The sequence below is a fragment of the Lissotriton helveticus genome, chromosome 7 (genome assembly GCF_964261635.1).
Source record: "Lissotriton helveticus chromosome 7, aLisHel1.1, whole genome shotgun sequence".
NCBI lineage: Eukaryota > Metazoa > Chordata > Amphibia > Caudata > Salamandridae > Lissotriton > Lissotriton helveticus.
This window is the reverse complement of record NC_136068.1, coordinates 1,135,379,133-1,135,393,192: the sequence shown is the minus strand read 5'-3', so window position 1 is coordinate 1,135,393,192 and position 14,060 is coordinate 1,135,379,133.

The window sequence follows — 14,060 nt, the reverse complement described above, 5'->3', positions numbered from 1 at the left end:
GCTCATGCATAATTATTGTTCCCCAACCAAAAGGATGTCACCGGGGACTGGTAAACTCTGAGAGTATCGAGGTGTAATATTTAGCTTGAATTTCAGCAAGCAAAGAAAGCTAGGCCTACTCCCTCTGGTGGGATTGAAATGGGAGTAAGTAGGGTCAAGGGCTTACAAACCAAGACAGTTGTGAAAAATTGGGTCATACATGATATTCTAAAACACAATTTTCACAATGTTATCAATTTGCTTAAAAATGCGTGCCTTTTACGCCGCCGTGCGTCACTTTTTGTGACGCACCAGCAGCGTAAACAATGTGCATTGTTGCACCATATCTACAAAGTGACGCATCTAGGTAGATCCGTCATTTTGTAAACCCCTGCGCTACATTATACCTGCGTCAGGTATAATGTATGCAGAGGGGGCGTTCCCCCGCAAAAAGCCTCGTAATAGTGACGCAGTGAAATCTATGAGATTTCACTGCGTCACTTTTAGGACGCTGTTGCGTCAAAATCTTGCGCCTGTCTCACAGCAGGTGTAAGACTGACGCAAGCCCTTTCACATGGGGTTTGCCCCATGTGAAAGGACACATTGCTAGAGTTGCGTCATATTTGTGACACTCTCCAGCAATGCGTCACTTTTGCGCTTACAGATACGTCAGAAATACTGACGTATCTGTAAGTCCTTGCGACATGATGCGTCATACATTAAATATAACGCATCAGGATTGTTGCAAGGAGTGTGCAGTGAAAAGTGACGCATCGCTGTTTTCACGCAGCGATGCGTCACTTTTCAAAAATGAGGCCCAATAATTTCTGAGAGCACAGTTATCAAATATTCACGCACCTTCATGATGTGGAAAGCCAGTGAAACAGCAAGAAGACACCTGTCTTTATAAAATGTGATTTGTGTGCCCCACGTATGTCGAAATGTTTCTAGTATGTTAAGATCAGTAGTATTCCATGATAGACCTACATATGCCAAACATTCCCTACAGTATGCCAGCGCCAGCATTTCGCCACTGGTACCCCAAATGTGAAGCAATAATGATGCGATGCCAGTGCCAGAATTTAGTTTTCGGTGCCATCATGTCAAAAATGACTTTTAAGATGCCAGCATCAGCATTTGCAATGGGTCCCCCATATGCAAGCATTAGCTTGGGTTCCAAGGCCTGCATTGTTGCCAATGGTGGTCCACATGCTGATAATTAACTCCAGTATTCCAGAACCAACAGCAGACTAAGAAGTATAAAACTCTCACATACTGACACATTCTCTCCCACTCATACTCACTTACATTCTCTCACTCACTCTTAATTATGCTAATCTACTCTCACTCACACACATGCACACCTCTTGGTTGCACTCACTGTTATTAATTCTCGCTCATTCTCATCTCATTCATTCTTTTTTATTCCCTTTCACTCGTTCTTCCTTACACTTGGTTACCCTTTAACATTTACTATTGCTCTCACTCAGTAATTTTCTTTCGTCCATTCCCAACCACTCTTACTCAATTTCAAATATTTTTACTCGTTCTTTTACCCTTACTTACACTTACTATTCTCACTCATGCCTATTTTCACTCGCACTCTCACCCTCTTACACTCCCTATCACTCATTCCCACTCTTAGATTCTCACTCAATATCATGCAAACTCACTTGCACGCCCTCTAACTTTCACTATTTGCATACACATTTTTTAAATTTTAATTTTTACTAACTCAGCCAGCTACTCCTGGCAGGCACATTACGGCCCCGACCTTCACCCTTTCCTTTCTCTACACTGTGATGAGTATTGCAAAGGTGAGGTAAAAGACTGATTGGCATGTAGCGCCATGCGAAAGGCTTAGGTCTGAAGCATCAGGGGCTAGTGCTTCAGCACATCACAAAATGGGAAGGTATGGGAGATTCGATTGCTGAGAGAAGGACTGTTAGTTCGCTGTGAAACAAATGTCACTGTCTGACTCAGATTGCTGATTGAGTAAAGAGCGCCACATTTTTTAAATACTAATGACGAATAATAACCAATGATTCACTCTCAGTATATTAAGTGGTAAGCTTACTTATTTACACGGAAATGGGTTGGTTTTCAAGGCAGCTAGATTGTGGTTGGCGGCCCTCATAGTGACGTATGGTCCTCCCAAACAGCAGCGAATATTGACCTTGATTACAGCAAAAAAGAATGGTCAAAGAGAGCGTATTTCGATTTCTACTTAAGGTCAAGTCCGTACAAATGTAACATGGAACAGTTGTCCTTGTGACGGCTGTCGTTAGCGCTCGTGAAACCATAGGCTGCTCACTGAGAACGCAGGCCCGACATGCAACACATAATTAAGGGACACCACACACTTTGCCTATTGTGTCGGCCGGAAGTCACGAGCGACCCCGGCCCGTTTATTTATGCTCTCTGGCCACGCCTGGCCAGAGAGTGATACATTGTGTGATATGTCTTCCGGGGTGTGCTGGTATCCATTGTACAACTAGACCGCTACACCCCATCTCAACTTAGTCCTTCTTTTTCCTTTGCTCTCAATTTCGGGCCATAGTTCAATTCAACACACAAAGTCAGCTAGCCTTCTGTTGGGTAGTGGGTTGCTCCTGAGGATGTAGAGATGTTGGTTGTGCTCTCGCTCGTGCCGGGAGCCTCTCGGGCTGTAACCACACTCCCCACCTTGCAGGCCGGGTTGACTTGAACATTCGGGCTCTGTTGCCTCCTGAGGTGACCCGTTGTCAGCGCCACCTTCTTCTGTGACTGGGTCTCTTTCGGGAGTCACAGGTGGGGATCCCCTCTGGGTTGGCTCGACAGGAGATGGAACTTCTTTGAACCACGAGATGTTCCTGGTGACTACTTCCCCGTCACGTTCTGCGGTGACAGCTGTTCCTTGGGTTGACCTACCGGTCCACAGACCCGGCTCATAGGGCGTTCGGAACTTTCCTCCGCTCCATCGATTCCGCAGTATCACCTTACATCCAGGTGTTATCACCCGGACTCTCGCCCTCCGCTGGAGACTGACTTTTTCGTTAGTTTGCTGCCGCCTTGCTTGGGCATGTGCTGGGTCATACGTTTTCGGCATCCAGTTAGTTGTTGTCGGTAATAGATCCCATCGAATGCCATTGATCCAGCGCTCTGATTGAAAAACTGTCTCAAAAACACTACCTATCACCACAATACTCACCATTAATCATGAATCACATATAAAGGCCCATAACACCTATGAGACAATTTTTGAGCAACTGAATCAGGTGGTATGATTAATAATAACTACTTACATATTATTTACATTATTATATACTACTGCAATTTATTTATATTCACCATGGTTTTGAACATTTATTATTTATCAATCAGACCACTAAGGCGATTGGATCAACTGATGGAAACTAGACCATGAATAAAGAAGACCAGCTTGTCTTTTCAAATCTAATTTTATTAACTTTATTTTTCATAAAGGAAATTAGCATTCACGTTTTTGAACATCTTTATTTTATAAGCAATTAAGAAAGCAGCATTTTAATAAGGACATTAATTAATAAACTGACTTTTTCAAAGCAAGCTCAAAAAGATGAAATATTAGCAGAATAACAGTTTCCCTTCCCTAAATCTATTTCCCTGTCTATTTCTCACTTCACCTAGAAAGGAAAAATCAATTAAAGTCTGCTGTCCTTACATGCGCCAAAAGTCCAACAGCATGTCATGTCATTCAGGAATCGGAAGGAAGAGAGTTTTTTCCCTGCTCCTAGTGTAAAGTTTTATACCTTTCTTTCTAGCTAAACTTTCTATATTTTACATTCTTTAAAGCAAATCCGAGCTTTTCATTGGCTGTCCTGTGTCAGTCCATGATAAAACATTAGGTCATCTCCGATTCTTGACCAAGTCCAGGCTTCACATAAGCCCTATTGTCTTTCACTTCCACATCTTTCAGCTTCCTAAAGAAAGTTACTTTTCCTCGAGTTTTGAACATATACTTCCTAGCCTTGGCAGACACTTTGAGTTTCTGTCCTTGAGCCTTTTCTTCATGAGCACGTTCAACTCAACCAAAGAACTGCTTTTTCAATTAACGATGACAGTGCAGTAAAAATCTTCGCAGCTACGCATGTGCAAAGGCTTCACTCTGGACAAGCTTTCGCGTCTGCACCTCTGTCAGCATTGTTTTCTGAACCACCTTTAGGCCTCACTTTGGAAACTATTATTAAACAAACACAAGATATCGATTAATTAAAGAATTGAAACCCATTCAGTTACCCACCCTCTTTACTAATTAATCCTGTTAATTATGTTACCTAGCAAAGCTCAATCAAGCAGCATTATATTTACTTCTCCTTTATGAACTGCACGAACTCCTTTAGCTTTCGTCACAGAAAAGACATAACATAAGCACACAAAATAAGCACATGCCATTAGTTAAACAGCCACATTTAATACTGACAAAGACAATAGACAGGGTTAGTTTTATTATTTTTTTCTTTGCGTTTGCAACATAAAGCACATTAGTTTATCCCACGTGTATTGATGAATGTATTCTTAAACTAAGTTGATTAGTAATTTCACCACAAGCTTATTAATTTAATTATGGTTATGAGAGATTAACTTCACAAGTTTGAACAAAATCTTGTTCTTCACCTTGCTTCATCACCATTAAACATAAGTGACCACGGGGACCGCTGTGTGGTGCAATGAGGTGTACTGCGGTATTCCCTCAGGAATTGTTGTAGCACCGTTTCTGGATTGGTGCCTCCTTCCACCACCGCTATGCGCAGTATTTTGTTGATGGTGCGCATGAACCATTCAACTTCCCCATTTGCTTGTGGCCACTTAGGCGTTATCCGGTGATGCTTGATTCCTAGACGTGTCATGCAGTCCTTGATTTCGCTGCCTTGAAAAGGTGGCCCATTATCAGCCTTGATGATGTGGGGCAATCCAAACATAGCGAAAGACTTCTCCAGAATTGGCTGTAGGTTGGCGAATGAGGTGGACGGCATGATTTCGACAATCGGGTACTTGGTGTAGCTGTCAATGAGGACATCGGTGATTCTCCCATATGGGAAACTCCTAAAGTCGAGGCTCACCCATCACCACGGTGACGGAGCAGGGTCTTCGGTGATTATCTGACAGGCATTGCAGTTACGCAAGACCACTTCCACGCTACTCTCAAGGTCGGGGAACCACACCTTCTCTCTCATTCTCGACTTCATCCTCCCAATGCCTTGGTGTCCTTCATGGGCAAGTGTTGTTGCTCGTTCCTGCAAGTTGTGTGGTATGACGATACATCTGCCTCTCAACACTACGCCGTCCTCCGCTGAGCTGAGTTCGTTTCGAACTCTCCATAGTTTTCCTAGACGGTTCCTGTCGGGTTCGCTCCACTCAGATGTGGTTTTGAGGAATCCTTCCCACGCCTCACTTGTGAGAGCGTTGATCACCCGCTGAAGCACGGCATCTTGTTCCGTTTGTTCTTTTATTCCTCCCAACGAGAGGGTCCGTGGGCATGACCACTGAGTGACCATGTGGATGAATTCTTTTGCACTCGCTTCCTGCTCGTCCGCCTCGTTGACTGATGATGCTGGGTGTCTGGACAGAAAATCGGCTGGATTATTGGTACCTGGCCGGTACAATAGCTCCATTTGGTAATGTTGTAGCTGTATCGCCCATTGTTCAATCCTGGGCGGCGTGTTTGGTGCTGTACCTCTGAACAATGGGACTGAAGGCTGATGATCTGTTATGACTCGAAACGGGTGTCTGCTAACATATAAATGAAAGTGCTTGCACGCCCATTTGATGGCAATCGCTTCGCGTTCGATTTGCGAATATCTGGCTTCTGTGGCTGTGAGTGATTTGCTGGCGAAGGCTAATGGCACCCAGGTCCCGGGTTCTGTCTCTTGGGTTAACAGCGCCCCAAGGCCTACTGGGCTGGCGTCCACTAGTAACTCCATGGTGCGTGATGTGTCAAAATAGGCCATGGTTGTGCTATCTAGCAGTGCCGACTTCACCTGCTTGAAGGCCTTGTGTTCTTCGGTGGACCAGGTCCAGGGAGCGTCTTTCTTCGTCAGGTTTCTGAGTGGATCTGCGATGGTCACCAGATTTGGGATGAACCTCCCACAGTATGTTGCCATTCCTAAGAAGCTTCGTACCTCCGACGCGTTGGTTTGGGCTGGAGCTAGTTGTATTGCCTGGGATTTTCGGGGATCTACCTTGACGCCGTCTGAGCTGAACACATAGCCAAAGAAGTCAATTGTTTTACAGAAGATCTTCCACTTTTCTTTGTGTAGTGTCACGCCGTGTGTGGCCAATCGCTGCAACGTGGCTCGAAGTCGCCTATGATGTTCCTCAAGGGTTTTAGAATGAATGAGGATATCATCACTCACGTTTAGCACGCCTTGGAGACCTGACAGGAGCTCTCTCACCGTATTTTGAAAGATCTCTGCAGCGGAGGGTATCCCGAAGATTAACCTCTTGTATCTGTGCAGCCCCAGGTGAGTCGAAAATGTTGTGATGTACCTGCTCTCTTCAGCCAGCATGAGTTGATGATATCTGGCATTAAGATCAAGTTTCGAAAATAACTGCGATCCCTTTAAGTCAGCTACGATATCGTCGACTGTCGGTGTCAGGTGTCTCTCCTGTTTTATCGCCCTGTTGGGCATTCTCATGTCAATGCAGATCCGGATCTTCCCTGGCTGCTTCGGTTTTTCGGCAATTACCATGGGAGATAACCACGGGGTGGGCCCATGCACTTTTTCGATAACTCCCTGCTGCTCCAGTTTTACGAGTTCTTGTTCCACCAATGACCGGAGGTGAAATGGGATCTGACGGTGTCTCAATGCTACGGGTTGCACTGCCCGATCTATGTGTAGCTTCACTGGAGGTCTCTTAATCTGTCCTAGCCCTTTAAATAGCTGAGAGAACATGTCCAGAATGTCGTCAACCTGGAGGAGCTGGACTGCGTTGGCAAACGCGATTAGATTGAGGTCTTTGGCAGTGTGGCTGCCAACAAGTATGTCTGCATCCCTATCCACGACATGAAACGTGGTCATCATCTCTTCCGCTTCAGACTTCACTTGAACGGACATTTTTCCCTTTAGCGGAAGAGGCCTTTGGCTTCCATATGTGAATATGCGGACCTTGGATGGCGTCAGTACGGGTTTTGGTTTCAGCTGCTTGTAATGCTCTGCCCCCATGACGTTGACGGTTGCCCTGGTGTCAATCAGGCCAGTGACAGGGGATCCATCTATTTCAATATTACATTTGGGTTATGACCGTCGTCTTTTCTTCAGATCTTCTGCGAATGACACAAAATAACATTCCTCGTCATCTTCTGTGGATGAGTCTTCTAGGCATTGGGCGTGTCGAGCTGAGGTTTTAACTGGCTGCGACCTCGTGGGTTCTTCTAGTGCTAGATGTCTCACAACCCCTGTTGGTGGTTTCCTTCCTGAGCTGTATCTACCACGTGACCCTCCGCGACATACACTCACGAAGTGGTTGGGGGTCCCACACTTGGAGCATGTTTTTCCTGTTGCCGGACAACTTTCTGGCGGGTGCTCTTCTCTCCCGCAGTACCCACAATGCGATTGCCGCGGTGTTCAAGTGGGCCACCTCCCTCGCCCGCCTCGGGACGATGTGCGTATTGCGTCTGCCCGCCCCGTCTTGACTGTCACCACTTGATCCGGCTTCTGGTTGAAGGCCGCTTCCATCACCGTTGCTCTTATGTCTGACATCTCATGGGACCTAGCCAAAATCAGAATCTCCTCCAGGATTATTCGGGGTTCCCGAAGAATAAGTGTTCAAAAAGTTTTGTTGCAGCAGCCCTGGATAAGTTGTGCTGTGACCTCCTTTGTCTGATCTTCTTCGGTGCATGTACTCGCTAGTTCCCTGAGGTGCGCATGAAAGGCATTCATTGTCTCACCCTCACGTTGTCTGGCTTGGTGAAGCTTGAACCTTTCATAATGGGGATTGAGCTGAGGGTCGAGGTGGGCATCCAGTGCTCGGACTGCGGCATCATAGTCATTGGCAGCGCCTGTGTTTGGAAGGTGTGCAATCAGTTTGTATATTTCATCGCCTGCGAAATGTAATAGTAGTGACCTTTTGACAGCACCGTCGGTCTCCCTCATCGCGATGAAGTAGTTGTTGAGGCGACTCACCCATACTTTCCACCTTGGTGATGCAGTTGCTGTTTCCATTAATTCACTAAATGGCGGGAGTGCCGTGATTTGCGTGTGGACTGGAGGCAGAAATGCCATGGGGATCACATGCTGTAGCCCTGCTTGCGCCGCTGGAGCTGCGGGTTGAGCTGCTTGTTGCTGGGCAGCTTGCGCCGGCAGGTTCGACATAATGCAACCTCACTTGGTCGTGCTTTAGCTGGTGTTGTCTTGCAATCACCCTTGATTGTATTTGCCAGTGTTTGTTTGTTCCCCTATTATGGTGTTGGGGTTGTGGGTAATTGTGTAGGGCTTATGCCTTCAGGACTGATTGCCTGTGTCTTTGATTTTTTTTTACGGTTTATTGTTATTGGTTCATTGTTGGCTTTGCCAATGTTTATTTGTGATGCTGGTCGTTCTTGTAGTTAAGCAGGCTTTGCGCTGTGGCAGGTTTATGCTTGAGGGGCCTTGCTGGGCTCTCGCGCATTGCTCGCTGTTAGGGACATCTCATCTGTGCTTTATTGCTGGTTTCTCTTGAGAAGGGCTACACTGGGCCTTCGCGCGCCACTCCTCGCTCTGGCTCTGGGCGTTGGCTCTCACTCGTTGTCTTCTGCGCATGCGCGCGGGTATTTCCTTGCTCCCGGGCCTCCGATTAGGCTGCCTGTGTTGCTGCTGGTGTGCACAGCGTTCCGCTCACCGCACTGGACTTCAGGGCACCACACCGAGTCAGCTCAGCTTGACGGACGTTGATTGCATAGCCCTCCTACCCCACCGATGGTCGCGATGCTCATTTCGATAAGCGCCGGTCCACAGCTGCGATGGGCGTTTCGTCTCAGGTGAGGCATGTGTTTCGAGATCCCACTCTCATTGCCAGTGTGACGGCTGTCGTTAGCGCTCGTGAAACCATAGGCTGCTCACTGAGAATGCAGGTCTAACATGCAACACATAATTAAGGGACACCACACACTTTATACCTCCCTACGAAACAGCTTCAGAGGGACGACCGGTGTACCGACGGAGAGAGCGGTGCACCCACTACCCGAGCTGGTGCCAGGTGAGGTGGGGTTGTTCCTTTCCAACAAATGGTTGGGAAGACGAGTATATATTGCTCTATTCAGGTGATATCTTTTACCTTTTTAACACATAGCAGTAGCACTAATGGTCCTGAAGAAGCAGCAGGAGACCGATAGGCTCCAGTGACTGCAGAAACATGTCGACCTAATATCCTTGTTGGTAGTTATTTGTTAAACTACTACTTGCACTGTTTTTTATTGACTTGGGAGTGAAAGGGTGCATATTAAAAGTTGTTTTTCCCTATCACTACCTAATTTTAGAGCTTTTCTCTTTTCTTTTTTCACTTCAACACTTTCACTTCTTAGCACTGCTATTCAGTTCCTCATTAGACATACCCTGTTCACATCTGAGGTAGTTTGTTTGGGACACCCTTGACCTGGTTATCAGAAATCTGCCGGTCTATTGTGGATTACCAGTTTCGAAAGGAATAAGAGATCCCAGATGATGAAGGGCGGTCTAGATGGTGGACTGATGGGAACTCGCTCACATTGATAGCCTCTCCCTATTTCTTAATACTCTCTCCTTGTCTGTTGGGTACATAATTTAATTGGTCTTTCCGACTCACTGCTAATTTTTGTTGGTGTCACACCACACACTTTGCCTATCGTGCCGGCCGGAAGTCACGAGCGACCCAGGCCCGTTTATTTATGCTCTCTGGCCCGCCTGGCCAGAGAGTGATACATTGTGTGATATGTCTTCCGGGGTGTGCTGGTATCCATTGCACAACTAGACCACCACAGTGCTCACTAGAAGTGGGGAGTAGGGATTCACCACAAGAAGGCATTCTGTGGGTGTGTGAATTGAGCCCAGACCCTCTTCGTTATTCCTAAAAGTTGTGAGACAGTGAGTACTCCTCGGAGCACAGAAGGGACCTACACTGCAAGTCTAATGGCTGCCCAGACTCGCCCAGCAATCATTGCATCTCTGGCCCTGCCTCCCGTACCCAGAAGTTTCCTGGTTGAGGGAGTGTGATTTGAGATTTCAAATCAAACTACTGCCCTTCTTTCATATTTGTTATTCAAAGAATCCGTAACGGGAATTTGACAGGGTGTTAGAGTCCTGAAAAAAAGCTACTTGGTCTAGGAAAAGCCAGTTGCATAGGAGGAAAGATTCTGAATTAGGAAGGCAGGCAAGAAAAACTTCAGTCATATTATGGAAACCTGTACCTCTCAAAAGTTTGTGCATGAACAGTCAACGTCCGACAAGCCTTTGTTTATGAAAGGCAGCTAGGGCCAGGTGCAGAGTCTGTGTGATTTCTCAAACAGTTTTGTATAACTGAAAGCCATAAGTCTGGAGTAACTCTGCTGCCAATTTAGGAGTTGAATATATGAGGTGGACTGTCCACTCACTGCTATAATTTCAGAGGCTTGCAGCATGTGACATTATGCCCCAGCTAAATGGGTGAAGAACATATTTCTGATTTACAAATGTGTCCTTAACATCACATCAACGAGGAAAGAAGACACCTCAGAACTGTTGAGAGAACCTGGAGGAATAATCCCTCCTCCCTCCATCGCGATCAACTGAAGGCAACACGCAGAAACTATAATAAGCACATCATGAACAAAAAGTCATCATTCTTCAGCCTGGCCCTAAACAAAGCTAAAAACCGCCCCAACAAACTCTTTAATATCATTAGGACCCAAACATCCAAACCGGCAACTTCCAACATGACGGCGTCAAAAGCGTTGTGTAACAACTTTGCTAGCTTTTTCAATGATAAAATCGCCAAAATTGATCGGGCTCTCAGCACGGACCCTGCCTCTCTCTCGGGGACCTCGACACTAGCATCATTAAGCAATCCTCCAATGAATCCTCCTACGCTTTGGTCCTCATTCCGCCCCATCCAGGAAGTTGAGATAATCAAGCTGATAGCCACCGCCAAACCCTCATCCCACTCCCTAGACCAGCTCTCCTCGAACCTGATGAAAGACTTGAAGCTTACCCTAGCCCCAATCTGGTGCAAGATAATCAATAGTTCACTGAGTTCGGGACTCATTCCTGACTGCCTCAAAGTAGGCCAAGTCACGCCGCTACTAAAAAAACATGGTCTGGACATTGAGGACATGAACAACTTCAGACCGGTGTCCAACCTTCCGCTCCTATCTAAAATTCTCGAACGATGTGTTCTCCCTCAGCTAACCCAACACCTAGAGAACATCAATCTACTTGACCCTCACCAATCTGGATTCAGAAAGGGATGCAGCACCGAAACCGCAATCTTAAACGTCCTAGACGATCTTCACATGTCCCTCGACTCGGACCAATGCAGCCTTCTCATCCTACTTGACCTATCAGCCGCATTCAATACAGTTGACCACTCCCTGCTCCTCAAAGCCCTCCAAGAGCGAGCGGGTATCGAAAGGACGGTACTTAAATGGTTCTCCTCCTTCTTCCACAACCGCTCACAAAGAATAAAAATCAACGACTTCAAGTCCGACCCCCGGCCAGTCAGTAGAGGAGTCCCTCAAGGATCAGTTCTCTCTCCTCAACTCTTCAACGTATATATGGAACCCCTGACCACACTTCTAAGGAAATCCAACATTCCCTTCCACCTGTACGCAGACGATACACAACTCTACCTGGAAACTACTTCGATTGAAGACATCCACAGACTAAACGCCACACTCAAAGAGGTCCAGCAATGGCTCTCAATGAACCACCTCAAGCTCAACCAAGAGAAAACAGAAATTCTTCTCATCTCAAACAGAGACAAAAACCCGCAAATCGAAGAATGGCTCAAAGCCTTAGACGCCCTCAATGGGGCTCTCACGCCAACGAACTCTGTGAAATCCCTAGGGATCACCCTCGACTCCAAACTGGACATGAAAAAACACATCTCAAAAGCCGCAAAATCCGCATTCCTAAACCTGAAGCTCCTGTACAGAATAAAACCATTCCTACCTCCCAAAGATCTCAAACAGGCCACACAGGCGTTGGTGCTTTCCAGAATCGATTACGGAATCGCAACCTTGACCGGTTCAGCAAGTTCTCACTTAGGTCCCCTGTCCACGACCCTCAATGCAGCAGCACGAATGGTCAGAGGAACAAAAAAGTTTGAGCACATCTCTCCGGCACTTTGGGAACTGAAGTGGCTTCCTATTGACCAACAAGCCAGCTTTCGCACAGCCTGTCTCACCCATAAAGCCCTGCACACAGGCAAACCGGAATATCTGGCCGCCAAACCCAAAAGGGCCGGTCAGTCCAGAAACCTAAGAAGCTCCAACACGCTTCTACTCATCCCACTAAGAGCTCGGAAACAAAAAACCAGAATGAAATCCTTCGCGGGCAATGCACCCAAAATTTGGAACTCCATCCCTCCCCACATCAGACTGACCCCTTCCTTCCCGAAATTCAAGATACTTCTAAAAGCCCTCTTCCTAGAGCGCTCTCGACCGTCAAGATGAACCTAGAATGGACTGAAGAAGGCTTATATTGATTTCCCTACTCCGGGAATCACGCTCCGGTACTGTTGACATTCTGAAGCTGATTTACTTAACCAAAGATGCATTGTCAGTATTTTCTTCTTTGTTCCTTTTTTTTCCGTTCAGATATTGTTTGCATATAACTGGTACATGCTGTGAAGCGCTCTGATACCTCCGGGTCTAGCTAGCGCTATACAAAACTTTAATCAATAAATAAATAAATAAATACAAACATGTTGCACTAAAAACGAAAATACAGCACTCTGCAAAACTATATTTTTCTGTGCTCAGCTGACCTACCCTGAAATCAATCCTGACTCGTCTTAAATATCAAACGCAGCCATGATGTGTTTTCAAATCTCATAGCACTGAACGTAGCAAAATGTAAACCATTGAAATGGCCTTTATTGACAAACATTTCTTTGAAACAATTGAAGTGCCAAAGCCAGTGTAGGGCTATTCATTATCGTGCCTGAGCGGAACTCGCAGAGTTTGCTCAGTGGAATTCCACAGAGTTCCCAAAAACTCTGTGAGATTCAAAGGAATTCCAAAAATGCGTGAAAGAATGCTCATCCACCTGTGAGCTGCTTTTTAGGGCCATTAGCGCGTTCCACACTTAAGCAATCAGCATGAACAGCATCACACGGTCCACATGACCTCAGCCAATTTGTTTTACCTATTTACTTTTCTCTGTGCCTGATTTTTGTATCCCTATAATATCTTACAAATCCTCCCACTATTTCCACCCATCCACCCCTCATTTACCTTTTTTTCTCAGTGTTTTTTTTTGTGTTTGTGTATTTTACATTTTTATCTTTCTTTTTCAGTGACGTTTTGTAATTCTTTTTGTTTTCATCCTTTTACTTTCTCAGTTCTTCCATTCTGCTTCTATCTCTTCTCTTCTCTTCTCTTCTCTTCTCTTCTCTTCTCTTCTCTTCTCTTCTCTTCTCTTCTCTTCTCTTCCTTCCTTCCTTCCTTCTTTTCCTATTCCTTTCCTTTCCAGTGCCATGTCGGAGTAGCAACGTCAGACAGGAAGCGATGGCGCCAGTGCAGCTGCTAGCCAGACACTTAGCGGTCCCTGGCACAGGCAACGGGTGCAGCGCTGCCCCATTTTTTCTGAGATGGAGGTGGCCACACCTATCTTTTATGTACAGCGCCTCCTCCCATCTGTGCTGGCAGCAGGCCTGGTAAGGGGTGCTCCCTGTGGGAGCATTGGCTGCTGTGGATGAGAGTGTGACGAAGCTTGTGCTGGAGCACTGGGATTCAGTGCACCATGCAGCAGCTGATGCACTGCTGGGCTGACGTACTGGATCGGTAACATGACCTGCACAACCTGCTGGTTGTTGACATTTGGTTTTTGTGCTCTACAATGCTATTTTCATTTTAAATAGCATGCTGCTCACACTCTGAAGTAAGTTATGTTGACTGTCTATACTAGTCT